This window comes from Gorilla gorilla, chromosome 13 (assembly GCF_029281585.2).
Source record: "Gorilla gorilla gorilla isolate KB3781 chromosome 13, NHGRI_mGorGor1-v2.1_pri, whole genome shotgun sequence".
NCBI classification, from domain to species: Eukaryota; Metazoa; Chordata; class Mammalia; order Primates; family Hominidae; genus Gorilla; species Gorilla gorilla.
The window spans coordinates 81,951,453-81,978,897 of NC_073237.2; the positions used below are offsets into that span (position 1 = coordinate 81,951,453).

General features: G+C 38.9%; 1 pseudogene; it reads left to right on the forward strand.

The window, feature by feature from the left end:
* Nucleotides 1-3,245: 3,245 nt before the first annotated feature.
* The window catches only part of LOC115935768 (kinesin-like protein KIF27), a 36,295-nt pseudogene continuing 12,095 nt past the window's right edge, over nt 3,246-27,445 (forward strand).

Here is a 27,445-nt window from a genome sequence, read left to right on the forward strand (position 1 = left end):
TGTGAATTTGAGGATGGGCTTTTCCATTTCTGCAAAAAAGGCCATTGGAATTTTGATAAGGATTGTTGAATCTCTAGATTGCTCTGAGTAGTATTGACATCTTGACAATATTAAATTTCCTTACCCACGAGCATGGGAAGTCTTTCCATTTGTTTAGGTCTTCACTAATTTCTTTCAGCAATGTCATAATTTTTAGTGTACCAGTAGTATTTTACCTCTTTACTTAAACTTGTTCCTAGATATTCTTTTAGATCCTATTATAAATGGAATTGCTTTTTAAATTGCTTTTTAAACTTCCTTGACACTATAAGACAACCCAGTGAAGAGTATGAGTTTAACTGCAGCTATGGAAAAGTATTCTATACTCACCTAGGATGGAGTATAGAAGTTAAGAGGGCAAAAATCAGAGCCATGAGGAACTCCCATATTTAAAAGAACTGGTAATAATAATAATGATATTCATAATAATGGTAATAATAATAATTATAGCAATAGTTAACATTTATTGAGATTTATATTCAAGCAATACTTTGCTAAGAATGTATGTGTCATCTTTTATCCTTTTTTCTTATTTTCAACTTTTTTTTTTCTTCTGGATTTGTCTTTAAATATCTTAGTTTTTTTCATCCTAAAATTATCCTCCTTCAACCTTTTTCCCGTCTCTTTCTTACCTCCCTTTTGTAACCAAACTTCTTGGAAAAGTTGACTGCATTTGTTTCTGTTACTTCTACTTTCATTCATTCTCTTATCCTCTCCAGCTAGCTTCTGGCTCTATCACCCACTTCACAGCTCTTGAGAAGTTCACTAGTGCTCTCTCTGTCACTAAAGTCCTTATCTTAATACTGTGCATCCAGCACAGTTCAGCACTCCCTCCGTCTTGAAGTATTTTCCCCTTGCCTTTGTGACATTATACTTTCCTTGTTTTTTCTTCTCTTCCTGATTGCTTGTTCTCTGTCTTGGCTAGCTCATCCTACTCCACCAATCCTTTTAAATATGGGAGTTCCTCATGGCTCTGGTCTCTGCCCTCTTCTGTACTCTATCCTAGGTGAGTATAGGATACTTTTCCATGGCTGCAATTAAACTGAAAATTTCCAAATTTAATGCTTAATCCCAAGTCTGTTCTTTGAGTTCCAACCTCTTCCCTAGGTTGTCTTATAAATGAATTAATGATCTTCCTTACTTACCTTTCCATGATTCCCCACTCCCTGCTCCCTTCATGGGGGAAAAATGTAGTTCTCCAATGTGCCTTACATGATATGTCAGTTGGGTGTGCTAGAAATTTAGGCATCATCATTGGCTCTTGCGTCTTTCTTATGCATATCCAATGAACCACTAAAGCCTTCAGAGTATATCTTTAAAACACCATGAATCTGTCCAATTTTCATTTCTTCTGCCAACAACTTAGTCTGTTTTGTTTTAGCTCTTCTTCCAATGTGAAGATCAGGCCAGCCTGTTCAGTGTTGTGGTCTTTGGTTTTTAACTCCTCATCTCTTATAGGCCACGGCTTAAACCAGCAAGACATAGCACTCTTTAAATCCATGCTTAGGGAAAAGAAGACACTGTCTTCTTCAAAGAGTAGAAGTCTGCTGAAATGCAGCTCTGCTTGTAACTCAAACTTTTACCATCTTATCTAGTGCCCTTTTTTTTTTTTTTTTTTTGAGACAAGGTCTTGCTCTGTCATCCAGGCTTGAGTGCAGTGGTGTGATCATGGCTCACTGCAGCCTTGGGCTCAAGCAATCCTCCCACCTTAGCCTCCCAAGTAGCTAGGACTGCAGGCACATGCCAGCGTACCTCACATATTTTTTAATTTTTTGTAGAGATAGGGTCTTACTATGTTGCCCAGGCTGATCTCGAACTCCTGGGCTTAAGTGATCTTCCTGCCTCAGCCTCCCAAAATGCTGGGATTACAGGCATAAGCCACCACACCTTGCCACCTAGGGCACTTTTATTCCATCTTGCCACATCTCTAATTCTAGTGAAATGACCCACTTATGGGGGATATCAGGTATTCCAGAAAAAGGAACAGACTTTCCCAAAGATATATTGATGTATCCTCTACTTAATGCAAAAACAGAAAATCTGCTTACAGTCCTAAAGGATATTTGCTGTCTGCTTGGAGCTAACTCTCTGAGACTCCTGTCTGTCTCTTTTCTACTTGACTAAACCATTTCCAAAGAATAGTACAACTTCTGCATAGGTTCTCTTCAGAGCAGCAGTTCTTAACTGAGGTCCATGGATAGGCTTTGAAGAAAAGATATGAGAACTCCTGAAATTGTGGGTGGTGGTGTGATCTTAAGCTTTTTAACCACCCATTTCCTCATCTATAAAATGGATTTTATAATAGTCCCTATATCATAGGATTGTTGTGAGGGCTAAATGGGATAATTAAATAGATATAAAAAGCCTAGCACAGTGCCTGGTACACAGTTATTTTAATATGTATAACAAAGATTACAATGTAAGAAAAAAGGCATTGTCTGGAGCAACATGTGGAAGAGGGAATTAGAAGTACTCCTGTATCCTTTTTTTTTTTTTTGAGACGGAGTCTGTCTTTGTTGCCCAGGCTGGAGTGCAGTGGCGTGATCTCGTCTCACTGCAAGCTCTGCCTCCCGGGTTCATGCCATTCTTCTGCCTCAGCCTCCCAAGTAGCTGGGACTACAGGCTCTTGCCACCATGCCTAGCTAATTTTTTTGTCTTTTTAATAGAGACAGCGTTTCATGGTGTTAGCTAGGATGGTCTTGATCTCCTAACCTTGTGATCTACCCGCCTTGACCTCCCAAAGTGCTGGGATTACAAGTGCAGTATACTTTTAAAGTGTATGTGGACAAACAGAAATAGTAGAGAGTCAACTCCAAGTATAAGGTCTCTTTATTTAAGGTAGCTTTATTTCATCATCCTGAAATGTCTAGGACTATCACAGGGGCTAAATTATAGCTATGAACTAGAACTAGGGAAACATCAAGAACTATGGATGGTAAACATAATAGAGTCCAAATTCACTCATAACTCAGATGGGTGTAACATTTTTCTTTATTTAGTCTATAGCACCTGTTTTCTTTGTGAGTGCACCTCTCTTCTATCCATGTCATGATTATTGCTGGAAATATGGTGGAAACTAATCAAATGTTCTCTCTGTTCAAACCTTGTTCTAAAAATGTAAACACTTCCTTTAAATACTTCTCAGGTCTTTTGAATAAGAATGCTCAGTCTCTTAGCCTCCTCTTCCCTATGCTTCTCTCCCTAAGATGACAGCCAGTGTATGTTGTAGTTGGGGGTATAGCCTTCTTTTATCCTATGCCTTGGAGTTGAGGATTGTGACCAGCTGGAAATTGTTCTCCCTTGTCCACCTTACACTGCCTAATCTGCTGGCCCCTGATGATGAAACCCTTGGCTGGTATAACTCGCAGTTTGATCTTGCTTCTGGTTTGGAGCATGGGGGTGCTTTCCCTTCATCTCATCTCCCACTAGCATTATAAGCCCCTACTGAGGCTACTAGGCATTCTGTCTAGCTTGCTAGCCCAGTGGCCTGTCCTTATACCTAGTTTGGGAGCCAGTTCCCCACAATGACTACCTACATTAGCTCTCAACTCAGGATCCATGCCACTTGAGACCAAGGAGTCCAACTGGGGTCTCTTTCCTAATCGTACCTCTCTGCTCTTTCAGCAAGGCTGGGCAATTGTATATCGGTGTGGGGCTTCTGCACTGCAGTCTGCATTTTCTCTCCTGAATAGTTTAGGAGCCCGTCTCTCCCTATTGATACCTTTACTTATCATCCCCGTTTCTGGACCAAAACTCCGACAGAGGACAATTAGGAAACAAGTCTTTCTTACTGTCTCTTTTCTCCTTTCTGCCATTCCCAGGGCTGGAGAGCACTAGGCTTTTCTTTTACTTCCTATCAGTGCTTCTGAAATTACTTGTGGAGAAGGTATAGTTTTTATTTTGTTATAAATTTGTCACAGCCTAACACTTTTATAAAACATGAATTAGTAGAAAAGTGAAATTTAAAATATACAAATAAAAGTCCATTTTAAAAATTGTTAGAGTCATCAGACATAAGATTATTCTGTCAAATTGCTATAAAAGTATCTCAGCACTTTCAATTGCGTACTTATCCATCATGGACCAGTAACAGAGAGTATGTGAACTGGCCAGCTCTGACTCATGGCGTCCTTCCTGTCCTGCTAAGCTTTAGTGATGGACAACATCATTTCTAAACCCCTAGAAGGCACCATGAACATTGCGCCTTTTGTTTTGTTTTGAGACGGAGTCTCACTCTGTCACCTAGGCTAGAGTGCAGTGGCGCGATCTCAGCTCACCGTAATCTCTGCCTCTCAAGTTCAAGTGATTCTCGTGCCTCAGCTTCCTGAGTAGCTGGGAATACAGGCACACGCCCGGCTAATTTTTGTATTTTTAGTAGAGACGGGGTTTCCCCATGTTGGCCAGGCTGGTCTTGAACTCCTGACCTCAGGTAATCAGCCTGCCTCTGCCTCCCAAAGTGCTGGATTACAGGCATAAGCCTCCACTCCTGGCCAACATCGCACCTCTTGACTTGACCCTTAAGATGTGGATGGAGGCTGGGCATGGTGGCTCATGCTTGTGATTCCAGCACCTTGGGAGGCTGAGGCAGGTGGATCACCTGAGGTCAGGAGTTCGAGACCAGCGTGGCCAACATGGTAAAACCCTATCTCTCCTAAAAAATAAAAAATACAAAAATTAGCCAGGTGTGGTGGCACACGCCTATAATACCAGCTACTCAGGAGGCTGAGGCATGAGAATTGCTTGAAACCTGGGAGGCAGAGGTTGCAGTGAGCTGAGATTATGCCATTGCATCCAGCCTGGGTGACAGAGTGAGACTTTGTCTAGAAAAAAAAAAAAAAAAAAGATGTGGATGGAAACTAAAGAAATTTGGAAAGTGCACTTCATAAGACCATGATCTGTCTTCCAAGTCTATTCTCATGTTGCAAACTCCCATTTTTGAACACTAGAAATTGAACATTACATTTTGCATTTCTACTATAATAAATTTTAATATACTCACAGCAGATGGATGTCTTGGGTGGAGTAACTATGAAAGTAATAAGCTCAGAAAGGCAGAAGAGAATAACCCACTTATAAATTTCAGACTCTTATCCTTGTTATGCTAATGTGTAACACTCACAAAGAATGAAAAAAATGCTCAGTTTTGTTAGTAAATCCTAATTTTTGCAGTTGTATTTTATTGCCTCAGTAAGACCTAACATTCCTTTCTTCTTAGATATGCTAATTACCCTGGTCTGATCACTATACATTATATGTACTGAAATAATCACTGTGTACCTCACGAATATGTACAATTATTATTTGTCAATTAAAAATTAAGGCTGAGCATGGTGACTTATGCCTGTAATCCCAGAACTTTAGGAAGTTGAGGCTGGAGGATCACCGGAGGCCAGGAAGATCACTGGAGACTGGCCTGGGCAACATAGCAAGACCCCATCTCTACAAAAAATTTTTAAAAAATTAGCTGGATGTGGTGGTACACACCTGTAGTCCTAGCTACTTGGGAGGCTGAGGTGAGAGGATTACTTGAGCCCAGGAGCTTGAGCTTACAGTGAGCTATGAGTGCCATTGCACTCTAGTCTAGGTTACAGAGTGAGACCCTATCTCTAAAAAATTTTTTTAAACAAAAAAATCCCCACATTATTTTCTTCTCAAATAGAGCCCCAACTGTCATCTACTCATTTTCTCTTTCTGTGACTAAGGAAGTAATGTTAAGAAAATGTGGCTGGATGGCTTGAGCCCAGGAGTTTGAGGCTGTGATTGTGCCACTGCACTCCAGCCTGGGTGACAGAGCGAGATCTTGTCTCCAAAAAAAAAAAAAAGAAAGAAAAAAAAATTGTCATCAGCATACTTAATGGTCAGGTGTAAAAGCAATAAGGTGTTTTCAATTTCTTTTTCTATAGGAAATACAATTAAAAACAGGACAGGAGGAAGGTCTAAAACCAAAAGCTGAGGACCTTGATGCATGTAACTTGAAAAGGAGAAAAGTTCGTTTGGAAGTATAGACCATCTCCAGGTTTGTCAATTCTATTTAGCGTTTCCTGGTTTCTCTTCAATCTGATGGTTGTCTAAATAGAGGTAAACTCACACCTGTAATCCTAGCACTTTGGGACGCTGAGGTGGGTGGATCACCTGCGGTCAGGAGTTCGACCAGCCTGGTCAACTCCTGTAGTAACCCCGTCTCTACTAAAAATATAAAAATTAGCCGGGCTTGGTGGCGGGTGCTTGTAATCCCAGCTACTTGGGAGGCTGAGGCAGGAGAATCGCTTGAACCCTGGAGGTGGAGGCTGCAGTGAGCCGAGACCATGCCACTGCACTCCAGACTGGGCAACAAGAGCAAAACTCCCTCTCAATAAATAGATAGATAGATAGATAGATAGATAGATAGATAGATAGATAGATAGATAGAGAGATAGATAGAGAGATAGAGAGATAGATAGATGTAAAAACTGGTGGACTCTGAATAAAACCTTCAAACACTAGATGCCGCCCAAATGCAAAATTTCTAGTATTTGTTTTGAAACTTTATTATTTTTCTTTTTTTAAATTTTAGATTCAGGGATACACATGCAGGTTTGTTACATGGGTATATTGTGTGATGCTAAGATTTGGGCTTCTAATAATCCTGTTGCCCAAGTAGTGAAACTTTTATTATTACAAAATTATTTTCTCATCCAGAAATGTGCTGTATTTTTTGTTTTTTCTTGCTCTCAGCAGAATCAATATATTCTTATTTCAGTAGAAATGAGTTGATTTGAATGTTGTAGAATATAAACATGAAATCCATGTTCACTGGACTGTATTTATTCCCATCTCATGAAGACGAGTATATTTTATTTTTTTTGAGACGGAGTCTCGCTCTGTCACCCAGGCTGGAGTGCTGTGGCACGATCTCAGCTCACTGCAAGCTCCGCCTCCCGCGTTCACACCATTCTCTTGCCTCAGCCTCCCAAGTAGCTGGGACTACAGTTGCCCACCACCATGCCCGACTAATTTTTTGTATTTTTAGTAGAGACGGGGTTTCACCATGTTAGCCAGGATGGTTTTGATTTCGTGATCTGCCTGCCTTGGCTTCCCAAAGCGCTGGGATTACAGGTGTGAGCCACCACGCCCAGCCAAAGACAAGTATATTTCTAAAAATCAGAACTGTACATTCAAAGAAAACCAAATTGTATATGTACTTTATATATTAAAAAGCCATTATTTTAGTGACACCTTTTAAAAAGAAAGTCATAATCCACAAACTAATTTTGAAGTTCAAAGAAATTGAAATTTTAAATTTTATGTAAGCAAAAAATACTGTATTTAAAATACCTAGAATGCAATTATCTCTACCTTACTTTAGAAAGATTTATTCTCTCTTCATAAATTTTACATTACATTTTCTTAGTGACGTTTAATAGTGACATGGGTGCATTCCCACACACACCCATTCCACCCAGAAATGTCATCACCAGTTGTAATTTTTTAGGTTTTTTCCTTTTAAGTGGAGCTTAAAAAGAATCTCTTATTCATCTTTCAAACCCCACTCACAGTTTAAGAATGTTTGTAGAATATATTTAAGTTACTTGCTAGACTTCCTAGGATCTCCTACTGGAGTATTTAAGGATATGACAAAATTAACATTTTTATAGTTGCTCTATCTCTTCCTAATAATTGTAGAGCTACTATAATATTTTAGGCTCCAGTGTTATCTGGACATGATAGTGCTTATAAGATTATACTATTAATATCCTGGTATTATTGGAAGACCGAATAGCTATGCATCTTCTTTGTCTTGGCCATTTTGCTCTCTTTTTCTCATATATATTCACTGTCTCATTGTATGATAGATTTCCAGAAACCCTTTCTATAAGGTTCATGAAGGACTAGGAAATAATGCTATATGGATTTCTTTTCCTATTTATTTGTTGTTTTGGTGGCAGTGCTTCATTACCATGTCCACTTGGTAGAGTTCCTTTTAAACAGTCATATTCCATTTATATTTATGTTTGTATTTGTTTCTGCATATCCTTAATTCAAGAGAGTACTCAGATGTTTGTTTTGGAGATCTTTTCAGCAATTTTTTATTTTTGTTTTTTTCTTTTTTTAAAATAATTATTTGAGGTTGACAAGCTACAATGCAAATTGGCTTTCCTTCCATCCTCCATCATCTGTGTCTTCCACTGTGTGTATTCATTTATTCACTTCATTGACTGACTGAATCAGGCATTCATTCACTCATTCATTTAACATTTTATTGAATGCCTACTGTGGCCCAGGCAATATACCAGCCATGTGGATAGACGGGTAAAAACTACAGGCCCTGCAATCAATCAAGGAGCTCAAGTTGGGGAGATAGATACGTAGGGCAGCCACCAGTGTAAGTGCTGTGATGGAACTGTGCACCACTACAACAGAGTAAAAGACTCCAGCATGTTCTTAATATAGGCATAGAAAATTATCAGCCCTTTCTTCGTCAGGCTAAAAAATCCTAGACTGTTTAACATATCTGGGGAGTAAATTTTAATTCTTTATAAAACAACATAGCTACATCTTGACTAGAACCACTGATGTCTTTAGGATCTCCGACGGCTACCTGAGTTACTCTAAGTGATAGTTTTTAATGTTCATTTAAGAGATTTCAGCCAATCTGAAATTCTATTATTACCATATAATTTTTATGGCAGAAGGAAAAACAAGTAACTTTTTTTTAATTTTAATGTAGAAATTGGATGAGCAAAAGAAATGGTTAGATGAAGAAGTAGAGAAAGTTCTGAACCAACGCCAAGAATTAGAGGAGCTGGAAGCAGACTTAAAGAAATGGGAGGCCATAGTTTCTAAGAAGGAGGCTCTGTTACAGGAGAAGAGTCACCTGGAAAATAAGAAATTGAGATCTAGTCAGGTATTCTGTTTAATACACTACTTGATTCTGGTTGTAAACCACTCCCCACTCCCCACTAGGATGGCTATAATCAGAAAAACGTAGTTAGAAATGTGTGGGAGGAGGTGGAGAAATTGGGACCTTCATACACTCCTGGTGAAATTGGAAAATGGTGCAATTGCTTCGGATAACCATCTTGTAGTTCCTCAAAAGGCTAAACTTAGAGATACTATGTGACCCAGTAATCTCACTCCTAGGGATGGGTGGGAGGGTGGGTGGGTGGATTGATGGATGGATGGATGGATGGATAGATAGATAGATAGATAGATAGATAGATAGATAGACAGATAGATAGATAGATAGACAGATAGATAGATCTATCTCTGTATGTATTTCTCTATGAGAAATGAAAGCATATATCCACACAAAAACTTGAACATGAACATTCATAGTAACAGTATTCATAATAGCTAAAAACAAAACAACACAAATGATCATCAAGTGATGAATGGATAAACTGTGATTATCCATACAATAGTGTATTATTTGACAATAGAAGGGAATGAAGTAGTGATACATGCTACAACATGGATGAACGTTGAAAACCTATGTTAAGTGAAAGAAACCAGTCACAAAAGACCACCTTTGTATAATACCATTTGTATCAAGTCTCCAGAATGGGCAATTCCATTTCTGTCCAGAGACAAAAACTAGAATAGTGGTTACCTAGGGTTGGTGGGGGATTGGGGGGGGGGAAATAGAATGCCTACTAATAGGTATGGGGTTTCTTTTTTTGGGGGGGTGAAGAAAATGTAAAATTGATTGTGGTGATGGTTACATAAGTGTGAATATATGAAAAACCATTGAATTATATACTTTATTTTTTTTTTTATTTTTTGAGACTGGAGTGCAGTGGCGTGATCTGTGCTCACTGCAACCTCTGCCTCCTGGGTTCAAGCGATTCTCCTGTCTCAGCCTCCTGAGTAGCTCGAACTACAGGCGCACACCACCACGCCCAGCTAATTTTTGTATTTTTAGTAGAGACGGGGTTTCAACATATTGGTCAGACTGGTCTCGAACTTCTGACCTTGTAATCCGCCTGTCTTGGCCTCCCAAAGTGCTGTTATTACAGGCATGAGCCACCATGCCCAGCCTTGAGTTATATACCTTAAATTGGTGAACTCCATGGTATGTAGATTATATCTCATTAAAGCTATTATGTTTTTTGAAAAGCCATAAAAGGGAAAAGACAGTAGAGGAGATAACAGAGGACAAAAGATTTAAAAAAAAGAAAAGATGGAAAGCAAATAGATGAGAGCTTATTAACTTACAGAACAGAAGATGCTGCATTCCAAGTACCTAGAGAGACACAAATGAGAGTCAGGCCAAGACCCTACATATATGCTATCACCACACATCCTACCAGCTTTTTAATACCTGACTCTGAAATGTGATGGGCATTTTAGGAATGCTTTAGATGTTTTCCTTTTTTAATAATAACAGTTTTAGAGAGATAAAATTCACATAGAACATCAAAAAGACTCAGAAATGAAGGGACCAAGATTTTCAGAAGGCAGGAGTAGCATAAAGATGAAAACAGGGCATAGTCATGAAACTATTTTTTCTCACTCTGGGACCGATTTATTTTCTGAAGATTGAACCAGGCACAACAAAGGTTGTGATAAGTCAAAAAAACTCCAAATAGGGAATGAATGCAAGCCTGCATATGAACTGTGAAACATCTATTTCCTAATCTCTACTTGGATCTAAGAATGCTGGCAGCCAGATTTATACTTCCTAGCCGGAGATTGGCATATTTTCTGAAACATCTAAAAAGATATGAAAACTCTTAAATTTGGAAGCCCCCACTTAAATAAGTGGCCGACATATATGCTATTACCACAAATCTTATCTGCTTTTCAATACCTGACTCTGAAATATGATGGACATTTCAGGAATGCCACTATTAAAGACAGAAAACAAAACAAAAGGAAAAAATAAACTCAGAGACATTAGAGATAGAACAAGAAGCTGAAAAAACTTCACAGAAATCTTAATATCCTCAATGTGGTAAAAGATGACTATCTATAAAGAACTACAAGTTATTAAAAACATGAAAGAGCTCTTGGAAATTAAAAGGGTTGGAGGATAGGCAGGGCGCGGTGGCTCACACCTGTAATCCCAGCACTTTGGGAGGCCAAGGCGGGCAGATCACGGGAGGTCAGGAGTTCGAAACCAGCCTGATCAACATGGTGAAACCCCGTCTCTTCTAAAAATACAAAAATTAGCCAGGCATGGTTGTGGGCACCTGTAATCCCAGGCACCTGTAATCCCAGGTACTTGGGAGCTGAGGCAGGAGAATCACTTGAACCTGAGAGGCAGACGTTGCAGTGAGCCGAGACCATGCCATTGCACTCCAGTCTGGGCGACAAGAGCAAAACTCCATCTCAAAAAAAAGGGTCAGAGGATAAAGTTGAGGAAATATTCCAAAAAGTAAGTAAAAATATAAGTTAATAGAAAGTAGGAGCGAAACATTTTTAATTGGCAGATAAATTCAGAAAGCCCAAGATCCAAGTAATGGGAATTCCAGAAAGATACAACAGAGAAAACAGAAAAGAGGAGATTATCAAAGACATCATATAAACAATTTTCTCAACACCAGTAATGTGAGACTCTAGGCCTCTCACATGCAGAGACACACATAGGCTCAAAATAAAGGGATGGAGGAAGATATACCAAGCAAATGGAAAACAAAAAAAGGCAGGGGTTGCAATCCTAGTCTCTGATAAAACAGACTTTAAACTAACAAAGATCAAAAGAGATAAAGAAGGCCATTACATAATGGTAAAGGGATCAATTCAACAAGAAGAGCTAACTATCCTAAATATATATGCACCCAATACAGGGGCACTCAGATTCATAAAGCAAGTCCTTCGAGACCAACAAAGAGACTTAGACTCTTTGGGAGACTTTAACACCCCACTGTCAACATTAGACAGATCCATGAGACAGAAAGTTAACAAGGATATCCAGGAATTGAACTCAGCTCTGCACCAAGCAGACCTAATAGACATCTACAGAACTTTCCACCCCAAATCAACACAATATACATTCTTCTCAGCACCACATCACACTTATTCCACAATTGACCACATAGTTGGAAGTAAAGCACTCCTCAGCAAATGTAAAAGAACAGAAATTATAACAGACTGTCTCTCAGACCACAGTGCAATCAAACTAGAACTCAGGATTAAGAAACTCACTCAAAACCGCTCAACTACATGGAAACTGAACAACCTGCTCCTGAATGACTACTGGGTACATAACGAAATGAAGGCAGAAATAAAGATGTTCTTTGAAACCAACGAGAACAAAGACACAACATACCAGAATCTCTGGGACACATTTAAAGCAGTGTGTAGAGGGAAATTTATAGCACTAAATGCCGACAAGAGAAAGCAGGAAAGATCTAAAATTAACAGCCTAACATCACAATTAAAAGAACTAGAGAAGCAAGAGCAAACACATTTAAAAGCTAGCAGAAGGCAAGAAATAACTAAGATCAGAGCAGAACTGAAGGAGATAGAGACACAGAAAACCCTTCAAAAAATCAGTGAATCAAGGAGCTGGTTTTTTGAGATCAACAAAACTGATAGACTGCTAGCAAGACTAATAAAGAAGAAAAGAGAGAAGAATCAAATAGACGCAATAAAAAATGATAAAGGGGATATCACCACCGATCCCACAGAAATACAAACTACGATCAGAGAATACTATAAACACCTCTATGCAAATAAACTAGAAAATCTAGAAGAAATGGATAAATTCCTGGACACATACACCCTCCCAAGAGTAAACCAGGAGGAAGTTGAATCTCTGAATAGACCAATGATAGGCTCTGAAATTGAGGCAATAATTAATAGCTTACCAACCGAAAAAAGTCCAGGATCAGACGGATTCACAGCCGAATTCTACCAGAGGTACAAGGAGGAGCTGGTACCATTCCTTCTGAAACTATTCCAATCAATAGAAAAAGAGGGAGTCCTCCCTAACTCATTTTATGAGGCCAGCATCATCCTGATACCAAAGCCAGGCAGAGACACAACAAAAAAAGAGAATTTTAGACCAATATCCCTGATGAACATCGATGCAAAAATCCTCAATAAAATATTGGCAAACCAAATCCAGCAGCACATCAAAAAGCTTATCCACCATGATCATGTGGGCTTCATCCCTGGGATGCAAGGCTGGTTCAACATACGCAAATCAATAAATGTAATCCAGCATATAAACAGAACCAAAGACAAAAACCACATGATTGTCTCAATAGATGCAGAAAAGGCCTTTGACAAAATTCAACAGCCCTTCATGCTAAAAACTCTCAATAAATTAGGTATTGAGGGGACATATATCAAAATAATAAGAGCTATTTATGACAAACCCACAGCCAATATCATACTGAATGGGCAAAAACTGGAAGCATTCCCTTTGAAAACTGGCACAAGACAGGGATGCCCTCTCTCACCACTTCTATTCAACATAGTGTTGGAAGTTCTGGCCAGGGCAATCAGGCAGGAGAAAGAAATAAAGGGTATTCAGTTAGGAAAAGAGGAAGTCAAATTGTCCCTGTTTGCAGATGACATGACTGTATATCTAGAAAACCCCATTGTCTCAGCCCAAAATCTCCTTAAGCTGATAAGCAACTTCAGCAAAGTCTCAGGATACAAAATCAGTGTGCAAAAATCACAAGCATTTTTATACACCAATAACAGACAGAGAGCCCAATCATGAGTGAACTCCCATTCACAATTGCTTCAAAGAGAATAAAATACCTAGGAATCCAACTTAGAAGGGATGTGAAGGACCTCTTCGAGGAGAACTACAGACCACTGCTCAACAACATAAAAGAGGACAAAAACAAATGGAAGAACATTCCATACTCATGGGTAGGAAGTATCAATATTGTGAAAATGGCCATACTGCCCAAGGTAATTTATAGATTGAATGCCATCCCCATCAAGCTACCAATGACTTTCTTCACAATATTGGAAAAAACTACTTTAAAGTTCATGTGGAACCAGAAAAGAGCCCACATTGCCAAGACAATCCTAAGCCAAAAGAACAAAGCTGGAGGCATCACGCTACCTGACTTCAAACTATACTACAAGGCTACAGTAACCAAAACAGCATGGTACTGGTACCAAAACAGAGATATAGACCAATGGAACAGAGCAGAGCCCTCAGAAATAATACCACACATCTACAACTCTCTGATCTTTGACAAACCTGACAAAAACGAGAAATGGGGAAAGGATTCCCTATTTAACAAATGGTGCTGGGAAAACTGGCTAGCCATATGTAGAAAGCTGAAACTGGATCCCTTCCTTACATCTTATACAAAAATTAATTCAAGATGGATTAAAGACTTAAATGTTAGACCTAAAACCATAAAAACCCTAGAAGAAAACCTAGGCAATACCATTCAGAACATAGGCATGGGCAAGGACTTCATGTCTAAAACACCAAAAGCAATGGCAACAAAAGCCAAAATTGACAAATGGGATCTAATTAAACTAAAGAGCCTCTGCACAGCAAAAGAAACTACCATCAGAGTGAACAGGCAACCTACAGAATGGGAGAACATTTTTGCAATCTACTCATCTGACAAAGGGCTAATATCCAGAATCTACAATGAACTCAAACAAATTTACAAGAAAAAAACAACGCCATCAACAAGTGGGCAAAGGATATGAACAGAAGCTTCTCAAAAGAAGACATTTATGCAGCCAACAGACACATGAAAAAATGCTCATCATCACTGGTCGTCAGAGAAATGCAAATCAAAACCACAATGAGATACCATCTCACACCAGTTAAAATGGCAATCATTAAAAAGTCAGGAAACAACAGGTGCTGGGAGGATGTGGAGAAATAGGAACACTTTTACACTGTTGGTGGGACTGTAAACTAGTTCAACCATTGTGGAAGACAGTGTGGCAATTCCTCAAGGATCTAGAACTAGAAATACCATTTGACCCAGCCATCCCATTACTGGGTATATACCCAAAGGATTATAAATCATGCTGCTATAAAGACACATGCACACATATGTTTATTGCGGCACTAATCACAATAGCAAAGACTTGGAACCAACCCAAATGTCCAACAATGATAGACTGGATTAAGAAAATGTGGTACATATACACCATGGAATACTATGCAGGCATAAAAAATGATGAGTTCATGTCCTTTGTGGGGACATGGATGAAGCTGGAAACCATCATTCTCAGCAAACTATTGCAAGGACAAAAATCCAAACACCGCATGTTCTCACGCATAGGTGCGAATTGAACAATGCGAACACTTGGACACAGGAAGGGGAACATCACACACTGGGGCCTGTTGTGGGGTGGGGGGAGGGGGTAGCAATAGCATTAGGAGATATACCTAATGTAAATGACGAGTTAATGGGTGCAGGACACCAACATGGCACATGTATACATATGTAACAAACCTGCACATTGTGCACATGTACCCTAGAACTTAAAGTTATATATATATATAAAAAACTTTATATATATGTAAAACTTTATATATATAAAACTTTATATGTATATAACTTTATATATAAGTTTATATATATATAAACTTATATATATAGTTTATATATATATAAACTATATATATAAAGTTTATACATATAAACTTTATATATATATAAACTTATATAAACTTTATATATATATAAAGTTTATATATATATATAAAGAAATAGCCCATCAAGGGCCCAGCAAAATGAGTACCCAAAACATATCACTGTGAAGGTTTGGATACACTGACTGAGGAAAAAAGAAGGTCCTGAAAGCATCTAGACAAAAAAGACTACTTGTAAGTTGCAAGAATCAGAATGGCATTGGACTTCTCAGCTTTCCTCATTAGAAGTTTAAGATCTGAAGCAATCTTTAAACTCATGAGGAAAATTAAGTCTAATAAATAATTTTCTTCTTAGCCAAACTCTCAATCAAATGTGAAGCTAGAATAAGCATTTTCAGGCAAAAAAAAAAACAAAAACAAAAAACCTCACATCAAGCCTGTCCAGGGAAACTACTAGAGAATGTGCTCCACAAAAATAAGGGCACAAACTATGAAAAAGGAAGACTCAGGATTCTGAAAATGTGCTCCAACATGGAAATTCTCAGGAAATACCAAAGGGAAGACCCAGGACAACTGGTCCAGTGTGGAGCAGGAGGATGGATGCTCCAGGCAAAATGTTTCCGGAAAAGAATAGATTGAAAAGATTTCCTGATAAGTTTGATCAAATGAAAAGGTGTTGAGGAATTTTATAGTTCTGTTGGAGAAGAATTAGCTATAAGGTGCAAAAACAAGTTGTATCAAAACAGAAGCATGATCATTTCATACTAGATAGTTCACCTATGAATAACAAAGTTATAATAATGAAAATGAATATTGATTTAACTAAAATCTATAATGTAACTTATATTGGGAGAATGGAGGAGGATGGGAAGTGGAGTAGGTATAAGAGTGCTAAATCCTTATCTCCCATAATACACAGTCAGTAGACAATGTCTAAAATTGATAATGCCATTTAGAAACATGGACATAAACACCAGAAGAACCAACTGAAAAGGTTGAAGGTGGCCGTCTGGGAGTAGGATTCAATTAAAAGCTTGGCGGAGGGGAATGCTTTTTTAAAATTATAAACCTTATGATAGTATGTGTCTCTATAATAAACTTTATGGTAGTATATAAAAATAATTACTGTGAAAAGTATTTTACAAATTACCTGAAATTTGACCATAGTGAACATCTCCATAAATCTGGCCATATTTTCTGATCAGAATGAAATACGAGTAAAAACAAATTATATGTTTAAGCCAACCAATCGTATGTTTAAACACACCACATCTCAACCCCTAGTAAACTGTAACATAATTCTACAATGTAGAAAGTAAGCCAAGAAAGAAAAGTTCAATTTAGAAAATAAGAAAAAAGAAAAATACTGCCTCTGAAAACCTAGTCAAGGCAATTCTTGGTAGTAAACTCAGAGTTTAAATAGACTTTTTTTAAAAAAAAAAAGGCATTCAACTTAAGATTTTAGAAAATGAACACCCCGGTCGGGTGCGGTGTCTCACGTCTGTAATCTCAGAACTTTGGGGGGTTGAGGCGGGTGGATCACCTGAGGTCAGGAGTTTGAGACCAGCCTGGCCAACATGGTAAAACCCCATCTCTACTAAAAATACAAAAAATTAGCTGCGCGTGGTGACGAGCGCCTGTAATCCCAGCAACCAGGGAGGCTGAAGCAGGAGAATCGCTTGAACCTGGGAAGCGGAGGTTGCAGTGAGCTGAGGTTGCACCATTGCACTCTAGCCTGGGGAACAAGAGCAAAACTCCATGTCAAAAACAAAAAAAGAAAATGAATACCCCCTCCCTCAAAAAAATCCATGGGAGAAAACAATAATATAAAAACTAAAAATATATTCATTTAGCAATTTTTCTATGTTTTTCCTAATTTTTATGCAGTCTAGATTTCTAGTAACTGTTTTTGGGGTGTCTGGTGGGTTGTATCTTTTAGGCCTTAAACACAGATAGTTTGAAAATATCAACTCACCTGAACTTAATGGAACAAGAGTTGTCTGAAAAGAATGTGCAGCTCCAGACCAGTACAGCTGAGGAGAAAACAAAGATTTCAGAACAAGTTGAAGTCCTCCAGAAAGAAAAGGATCAGCTCCAGAAACGAAGACACAGTGTGGATGAAAAACTTAAAAATGGTAGAGTGTTGTCACCTGAAGTAAGTCAGTACTCTTTGGAACTGGAGGTGCTGTATGATGGATCACTTGAGTGATTTCCTCAGTCTTTTTCACATAATCATAAATATTATCTGGTAAACTTGGTTCCTTGAGATTTTGCCAGATGTAGTGAGTTCACCTGGCACTTATTTGGCACCATAAACCACGCTGGACTAGAGACTGAGATATCCTTACATAGTGGTCCATGGACATGGCCCCTTCCTGGCACTGCCAGGCATTTGGAAACTATTAATTTCCTTGAGTATATTTGCCTTCTCAGCTGGGGTTTCTCGTCTGAAATCACAGAACATAGAAAATGATTTGAGGGACTCTTCCGGAGGGCACCTGACTTTTCTCTATACATATTTCTTGAAGGATACTAGGTAATTTATTACATACAAGAGATGCCTAAGGAATTAGGGGTTAATTCTTTCCATGAAACCTTGGTTTAGAAAGCCCAGCGTCCATACTATGTCCAGCCAAATAGATGCACAAAATTCCAATCTCAGTAAAAGACCTTTTAGTTATAGTTACAGTTTTTTTAAAACTATAGTTTTAGTTATAGTTTTTTAAAACTATGTAGAAGATGATTCATTTATGGGCTGTCAAATTGCCTCAGACTTTGTCTTTTTTCAAAATTTTCAGTCAGTTGGCAATGGTACCTTTACCTTACTTCCTCAGAGAAAGATGAATTTTTGAATCTGAACTTCCTCTGCAAATATTTATTGTTAGTGTCTCATCATTACCAAACCAAGGGAAAATTGCTAAGAGAAGGTGACTAGCTGAGAATCACACACAGTGGTGAATCTTGTAGTGTTTTAGTTTGGAGCAAGTGACAGGAAGTTATAAGGGCTAGTTAAGAAATAGGAGCAAGGATAACATTAGATTGTTGCTCATTGAGAATTGATGAAAGGATTGACTTACAAATCAATCCTTGATTGGGGGCTAAGTGGCAGTTGAAAGGAACATTATAGACCTCTGTTGCCCTGTTTTATAACGTAAGCTGGGTAGCTGTGCAGAGGAACAGAGAGCCAGGCTGTCCTCCCAAGGTGTTAAATTGGAGCCCAAGGGTTATGGATTTGAAGACATGAGAGCCTAAGATACAGCAGAATTCAAATATTTAAGGAATTCTGCCTGCCTGTGACTATTACTAAGCTCTATAGAAGATAGCAGAAGCAAAAAAAAAAAAAAAAAAACCCAAAGTATTATGTTTCCCTTGAGAAATTAATACTCTATTTGGGAAAACAGATAGAAATATAAGAAAACTGTAAACTCTGAAGGACACTGAAAATCAAGTTGTGGATAACGTAATACAGCTATACCTCTTACATTATTTATTCAAAGCAATGAAGTGATCATTTGGGGGAAGATTCATCAAGGCAGCCTCAGTAGATCAGAATCTTGAGCTAGATTATGAAAAACATGATATGCACTGGCAGATACAAGAAAGAAGTCCGTTTTAGACAGAACATCTTTGAAGAAGGCACAGAGATGAGAATTAACAAATTATGTTTGCAGTAGGGTAGAGTTCCATTAATATTAAGAAACATTTAGGTTTCTATTTCATGTGGGATCCTGTAACAAAAAACATTATTTACAGATTTGTGGTGAAAATATAGTATGGTGCATGATACCTATTTTGCGGCTATTCTGGACTGGGGTTTGAGGGAATGATGAGCCTCCTACAACTGGTAGAGTTCTACTTACTCACATGAGCTTCTATGCACCTTTCTTCCACATGGTTGGTTCTTAGTGTAGCTCTCAAGTGAGGCTCTGCTCTTATCATGATTTTAAAGCCAAGGTTAGTATTCCAAATAGATCTGTCACTAGCAGATGATCGAGAACATGAGATTCTGATGTGACACAAGGTATCAATAAAATCTAGTTGGAATGGTTTGCTATCTTAATGTCTTTAAACTTGTTTAGGATAATTTTCTCTTTCCACAGTAAATTAAAATATTTTTCCTAATTTTATTACTTTATGGAAATGGATAGAAAGATTTTAGATCGTTACACTAATAGAAGATTACCCAACAATTTACTACAGACAAGTCACACCGCTTTTTTTTTTTTTTTTTGGTAAAAATCCAGAAACTAAAATTAAAGAATACCTGAACTTTAGATTTCTAATAATACAGAGTAGTTGCTTAATAAGTAGGGAGGAAAATATAAGAACTATTATGTTTATCTAATCTTTTAAACTTTTAATTTCTCATTTTATGATGAGAACATGCTTTTTTTTTTTTTTTTTTTTGAGATGGAGTCTCACTCTGTCACTCAGGCTGGAGTGCAGTGGTGCGATCTCAGCTCACTGCCTCCGTCTCCTGGGTTCAAGCAATTCTCCTGCCTCAGCCTCCTGAGTAGCTGGGATTACACATGTGCACTACCATGCCCAGCTAATTTTTTTTTTTTTTTTTTTGAGACTGAGTCTTGCTCTGTCACCAGGCTGGAGTGCAGTGGCGCGATCTCAGCTCACTACAACCTCCGCCTGCCTGGTTCAAGCGATTTCCCTGCCTCAGCCACCCGAGTAGCTGGCACTGCAGGCACACGCCATCATGCTTGCCTAGTTTTTTGTATTTTAGTAGAGATGGGGTTTCACCATGTTGGCCAAGATGGTCTCAATCTCCTGACCTCGTGATCCACCCACCTCGGCCTCCCAAAGTGCTGGGATTTCAGGCATGAGCCACCGTGCCCGGCCTAATTTTTGTATTTTTAGTAGAGACAAGGTCTCACCATGTTGGTAAGGCTGGTCTCGAACTCCTGACCTCAAGTGATCCACCCGCCTCAGGCTCCCAAAGTGCTGGGTTTACAGGCCTTGAGCCACCGCACCCTGCCGAGAACATATAATTTATAGGAAATCTCTGCAGTGCTTGCTCAAAAGTTGTCGTTAGTTTTTTGTTTCATTTTACTTGGTCTCTGGACCAGCAGCAACAGCATCACTTGGAGGCTTGTTAGAAATGCAGATCCTCAGGCCCCAAGTGGACCTGCTGGATCAGAATCTGAATTCTAGTGAGCTCCTGGGTACACATTAAAGTTGAAAAGCAGTGCTCTATCATAAAGCAGAGTCAACTCTTGATAACCTGTGGTTTGTATTGTGGCAAATTTTTCATCCCAGGATAGTTACCCATTGCCATGTATCTTGTCAACCTACACCTATTGCTGAGTTAGAGGGAACTGCAAACACTGATATGCTGCAGCCTCACTGGAGCGGGCTGTCCTTGGGTTTCTATATTCACACTACCTTATATTATCTCAGTACTTCCTTAACTTAGATCCAAAACCATAGAAACTGAATTTATACGAAATTGTCCTCAGCCACGTATAAAGGCAAACTTCACATTTGTTTTTGATAAAATATAGTCACAGTATAAATTCAAAAGTCAAGTACAGTAAAGTCCTCACTGAACATTGTGGATAGGTTCTTGGAAATTGTGACTTTAAGAGACACCATGTACATCAGGTCCTCAAATTACACTGTTTTCCTTCAACATAGTTGCTTTTGTTACAAAGTTAATAAGAAAAAAAATTTGTTTCGTTATGTATTGTTTCTCTTAAAGTCACAGTTTCCAAGAACCTATTGATGATAAGGACTTACTCTATATTGGATAATTCACTTTTATTTGTGGCTCCTCTTATTCATTCACCTAAGTACATTTTAGTATTTAAGGGTTTTTTTCTTGTAAAGGTGAATATTATTTTATTCCTTATGGAGCAATTATCAAACCATCAAATTCCATATGGTTAGTGATTGCACAGAGAAATAGAATGGCTGGTGAACATTTTTCTTTAGGTAGATCAGAAATATTCACACTATTGGCCAGGCTTGGTGGCTCACACCTGTAATCCCATCACTTTGGGAGGCTGAGGCAGGCAGATCACCTGAAGTCAGGAGTTCCAAGACCAGCCTGGCCAATGTGGCAAAACCCCTTCTCAACTAAAAATACGAAAATTAGCTAGGCGTGGTGGCATGCACCTGTAATCCCAGTTACTTGGGAGGGTGAGGCAGGAGAATTGCTTAAACCCAAGAGGTGGAGGTTGCAGTGAGCTGAGATCCCACCACTGCACTCCAGCCTGGATGACAAAGTGAGTGAGACCCTGTCAAAAAAAAAAAAAAAAGAAATATTCACATTATTTTCCTTTGGGATTTTAGGGGAAGGAGTGGAGAGAAATAACATGGGTCCTGTAACCAAGGACACATGAAACTTTTTTCTCTTCTTCATTAAGTCAACAGATACTGAGTTCAAACTGTGTGATAGGTACTGTGCTAGGCAATAAGGGTGTGCAGATGGACAAGATAGTCTGCCACAGGAACTTATCGAGGTGGCCTCCACGATAGGTATAGGTATACGGAAACATATATCCAAATCTCACCAATCTGAAGTAATTCCTTACCATAGATTTGTATCACCAACATAACATGTATTTGGATAGTTCAAAGAACTGGAAGAGCTGGTCATGGTGGCGTGTGCCTGTAGTCCCAGCTACTCAGGAGGGCAAGGTAGGAGGTTCGCTTGGGCCCAAGAGTTTGAGTTCAGCCTGGGCAACATAGCGAGACCCTGTGTCCAAAAAAAAAAAAAGAAAAGGAAAAAGAGAACTTGTAGGTTTTCCTACAGGGATTCATCGATCTTCTCTAGTATGTGAAAAAATACTACGTTGCCCTATTTTTAACACCTACATTTTCCTTCTAATAACATTTCATAGGAATCTTATGAAATATTTCAGATACTTAAATCCTCACTACTTTTTTATGCCATATTGTGCTTTTTTATTACTAGTTCTTAATAACTTATTCTAACATTTAGAATAAGTTATTCCCTCTAGGCAGTATATTGTTTTGATAGATCACTGAAGGGACAACAGTGAGTCTCTAGATCTCACTAGTGGAAATATTGACACACAATATGCACTTTAGGGGTTATGGAGGAGATATATGACAATACTGCTAATCCTGTGGGCTTAGGCTTTGTTCAAGTATATTCCGTGGATTAGATGATCAGTATTTGTTGTATAACCTTGGAACGTTTCAGAACTCCCCTAAACTTCTGTCTTTTCCATTTTATTCCATCAGGTTTATTGTGAGGGCTTAATGATTATGTTAATATGTTGTGTGTGTGTGTGTGTGTGTGTGTATACACACATGTATACACACACTGCATTATGTGGCATAGCAAGCTCTCAAAAAACATTTTCTTAAAATCTAGTACAAGAGTGGTAATATCCATTAGACTCAAATAGTTTAGTAGGATCTGAATATATGACAAAGTCAAAGTTACACTATTTCATTTAAAATGAGTGATTTCTGTTATATCTAGGAAGAACATGTTCTTTTCCAACTTGAAGAAGGGATTGAAGCTTTGGAAGCTGCAATTGAATACAAGAATGAAAGTATCCAGAATCGCCAGAAGTCACTTAGAGCATCATTCCATAACCTCTCTCGTGGTGAAGCAAATGTCTTGGAAAAGCTAGCTTGCCTGAGTCCTGTTGAGATTAGAGCTATTCTTTTCAGATATTTCAATAAGGTTTGTTTTTGAAGGTCAGAATATTTTTCTTATAAAGATGGGTCAAGATGCTTACATCCTATATTTATTTTGAATTTTTAAAGAAATTGAAAGGCTTAAAGATTTGATAATGTAACTACAAATTTAAGCATGATTTCTCTTTATAGAACTAAATGTTGTCATCTGAAAGCTTTGTGATTATTCAAATATGTAGGCCTAACTTTGTGAGGTTCTTAAAGTTGGAGGGCCTTTCAAAAGAAGTCCTTTTTGAAAGTTTTTAAAACCAAAGAATTTAAGTTATATTCCTTGCTCATTATTTCTTGGATGTTTTCTAGATTTGGATGTTCTACCTGGCACTCATGAAAAATCAAGGGCCCTCCAAGTTTTGATTCCCTTTCCTTCATTGCTGCAGGGTAGGGGAATCTGTACTTTCTCATCATGTATGAGTTGAAATGAAGATGAAGTGGTGTATCAGTGGCAAAGATAATAGTAGATTTTATTAACCTGAATGTGCTTAAATCAATTAAAATGCTGTATTTTTTACAGATTAGACAATTTACTGATCCAGAGATGTTTCATAGCATTGAGAACTATATCTGTCTTTTCTCTAATGTCTTTTCCACTTAAGTTATATATTATGAAGTGTTAAACAATGAGATAACTCTTCTCTGAAAAGTACATTCAATTTATGGGAATATCAGACAATTAATGAAAAATAAAACACTGATATTTTAAAATAAAGTCCTAAGGCCAGGTGCAGTGGCTCATGCCTGTAATCCCAGCACTTTGGGAGGCTGAGTCAAGAGAATCACTTGAGCCCAGAATTTGAGATCCTGTCTCTACAAAAAATACCAGAATTAGCCGGGTGTGGTAGCATACACCTGTAGTCCCAGATACTTGGGAGGCTGAGGCAGGAGGATCACATGAGCCCAGCAATTTGAGTTTGTAGTGAGCTATGATCACTACTGCACTTCACTACTGCACTACTGCACTTTGTATTGCTCTGGGGCAACAGAGCAACAGCCTGTCTCAAAAAATTAAATAAAATTATAATTCTGTGAAATAAGATAAATGAAAATGTTATGCACAGCCTCCTCTTGGATAATCATCATCAGTAGTAAGCTACTGTTATTGTTATTGATGAGAGTGCATCCTATTGCTGCATGTTTGGAGGGTAGAAAGATAGTGGAGTGCTTTGACATAGATAACTTTTTTTTTTTTTTGAGACAGAGCCTCGCTCTGTGGCCCAGGCTGGAGTGCAGTGGCGTGATCTCGGCTCAGTGCAAGCTCTGCCCTCAAGGTTCACGCCATTCTCCTGCCTCAGCCTCCCGAGTAGCTGGGACGACAAGTGCCCGCCACCAAGCCTGGCTAAATTTTTTTGTACTTTTTTTTTAGTAGAGACGGGGTTTCACCGTGTTAGACAGAGATGGTCTCGATCGCCTGACCTCATGATCCGCCCGCCTCGGCCTCCCAAAGTGCTGGGATTACAGGCGTGAGCCACCGCGCCCAGCCTGATATGGATAACTCTTTATGCTGTTCTTTTTTTTTTTTTTTCCTGAGATGGAGTCTCACTCTGTTGTCCAGACTGGTGTGATCTCGGCTCACTGCAACCTCCGCCCCCTGGGTTCAAGCAGTTCTCCTGCCTCAGCCTCCTGAGTAGCTAGGATTACAGGCGTGTGCTGCCATGCCCAGCTCATTTTTGTATTTTTAGTAGAGATGGGGTTTCACCATGTTGGCCAGGCTGGTCTCAAACTCCTGACCTCGTGATCCTCCCGCCTCGGCCTCCCAAAGTGCTGGGATTACAGGTGTGAGCCACCGTGCCTGGCCCTTGTGCTACTCTGAAAGCAAGGCAACCTGGCTAAGGTCAGTGGATTTTCTGATCCTGGGAACCCTTGTATTAATGATTATTTTTCTGGAGAGGTCATTAGATTATTAACAAGTTCTGTGATATAGACATTGTCTGAAGTATTTTTACTTCACATCAGCAGGGAAGAATCCAGTAGACAAAATGCATAACATGGCTGGGTGTGGTGGCTCATGCCTATAATCCCAGTGCTTTGGGACACCAAGGCAGGAGGATCACTTGAGGCCAGGAATTCAAGACCAGCTTGGGCAACATAGTGAGACCCTGTCTCTACGAAAAAATTTTTTAAAAAACTTAGCCAGGCATGACGGCATGTACCTGTGGTCCCAGCTATGTGGGAGGCTAAGGTGGGAGGATCACTTGATCTCAGGAGTTGGAAGCTACAGTGAACTATGATTGCACCACTGCACTCCAACCTGAGGTGACAGAGTGAGACTCCATCTTAACAATAACAACAGCAACAACAAAACACCCAAACTGTCACTAATTTATAACATCCATTCTGGAGTTAAAACTTGGAATTGTCTAGATGTTTCAAGAATCTTTACCCTCTCACTATCCACTTAGACTAGAGAAATAAAGTTACAGAATTATTAAATGTAAACTGCATAGATTACATTTAAGAAATTATGGAAGGGTGATTATTAGAGCAACAATATATTAAAAATGAAAGTGTCGGCTGGGCACAGTGGCTCACGCCTGTAATCCCAGCACTTTGGGAGGCTGAGGCGGGCAGATCACGAGGTCAGGAGATAGAGACCATCCTAGCTAACACGGTGAAACCCCATCTCTAATAAAAATACAAAAAATTAGCTGGACTTGGTGGCGGGCGCCTGTAGTCCCAGCTACTCGGGAGGCTGAGGCAAGAGAATGGCATGAACCTGGGAGGCGGAGCTTGCAGTGAGCCGAGATTGCGCCACTGCACTCCAGCTTGGGTGACAGAGCGAGACTGCTTCTCAAAAAAAAAAAAAAAAAGAAAGTGTCATCAATTCAGAATTCCAACAAATTCTTTTTTTTTTTTTTTTTTTTGAGACGGAGTTTTGCTCTTGCACCCAGGCTGGAGTGCAATGGGGCGATCTTGGCTCCACTGCAGCTTCCGCCTCCCAGGTTCAAGCCATTCACCTGCTTCAGCCTCCCAAGTAGCTGGGATTACAGGTGTGCACCACCACACCCAGCTAATTTTATATACTTTTTTAAGTAGAGACAGGGTTTTACTATGTTGGTCAGGTTGGTCTCGAACTCCTCACCTCAAGTGATCCGCCCACCTCAGCCTCCCAAACTGCTAGGACTACAGACGTGAGCCACTGTGCCTGGCCTGAATTCTAACAAATTCAAAAGGCTGTTAGGTTGTTTTCTGAATATGTTACAAAGCATTTGCCTAAGGACCCAATACCTGGCAGGAATCATTTACACTATGGAGATTAAGGAAGTTCATCTTGAAGTAGCCTAAGAAAAGTAGATTATTATATTAGCTTATCTAAGACACACTTAACAGGTCAAAATATATATTTGTTAGGTGGTGAATTTGCGAGAAGCTGAACGGAAACAACAGTTATATAATGAAGAAATGAAAATGAAAGTTCTGGAATGGGATAATATGGTTCGTGAATTAGAATCTGCACTGGACCATCTAAAATTGCAGTGTGACTGGAGACTGACCCTCCAGCAAAAGGAACACGGAACAAAAGATGCAGTTGCTGTTACATCATTTCAAAAGTAACTTCCCCTTTTGACAGTTATGTAAAGTTGATGTGTAGGTGTGGGTACTGAAGGAAGATAGGACAGAATTTGATCACTTAAAAGCTCAACATGTTTAAATAGTTGCTACTTAGACAAGTTTTTGGGCTTTACATGTTTTGGTTGCCGCATTTTGGGACAGTTGACTTTGTTGTAGGGCTATTCGTGCTTGGAATGCCATCCCTTCTGCCTGCCTCCAGTATGCACATAAGAACTGCTACAATCCTGTCAGCTTGTTGTTGGTCTAGTTTTTATGTAGAAATGTGGGATTGATTCAGGCTTTTTGGTATACAGCTGAATTTTTTTTTATTTCCCAGGGATATAATACTATCATATTTAAGTTATTTTCCACTCACAAAATTAAAGTGATAGGTTCTGTCATATTCCTAGTTATATTTCTGGTTATAATTGTCAGCTGATTATAAAATTTTATGCATTAAAGTAATATCTTGGGTCAAAATTATACTGCCATTGATGGGCACATACCATTATCAGTGAGCAGTAGTTCACCACCAACTCTGATAGAAAACTCTGAGAGTGATCTGGCCTCATTTTACCTAGGCATATGGCCAGTATACAAACAGCTACTATGGCAGCAAAATCATTGTTAGGTGATACTGTTACTCCTTCAATTCAG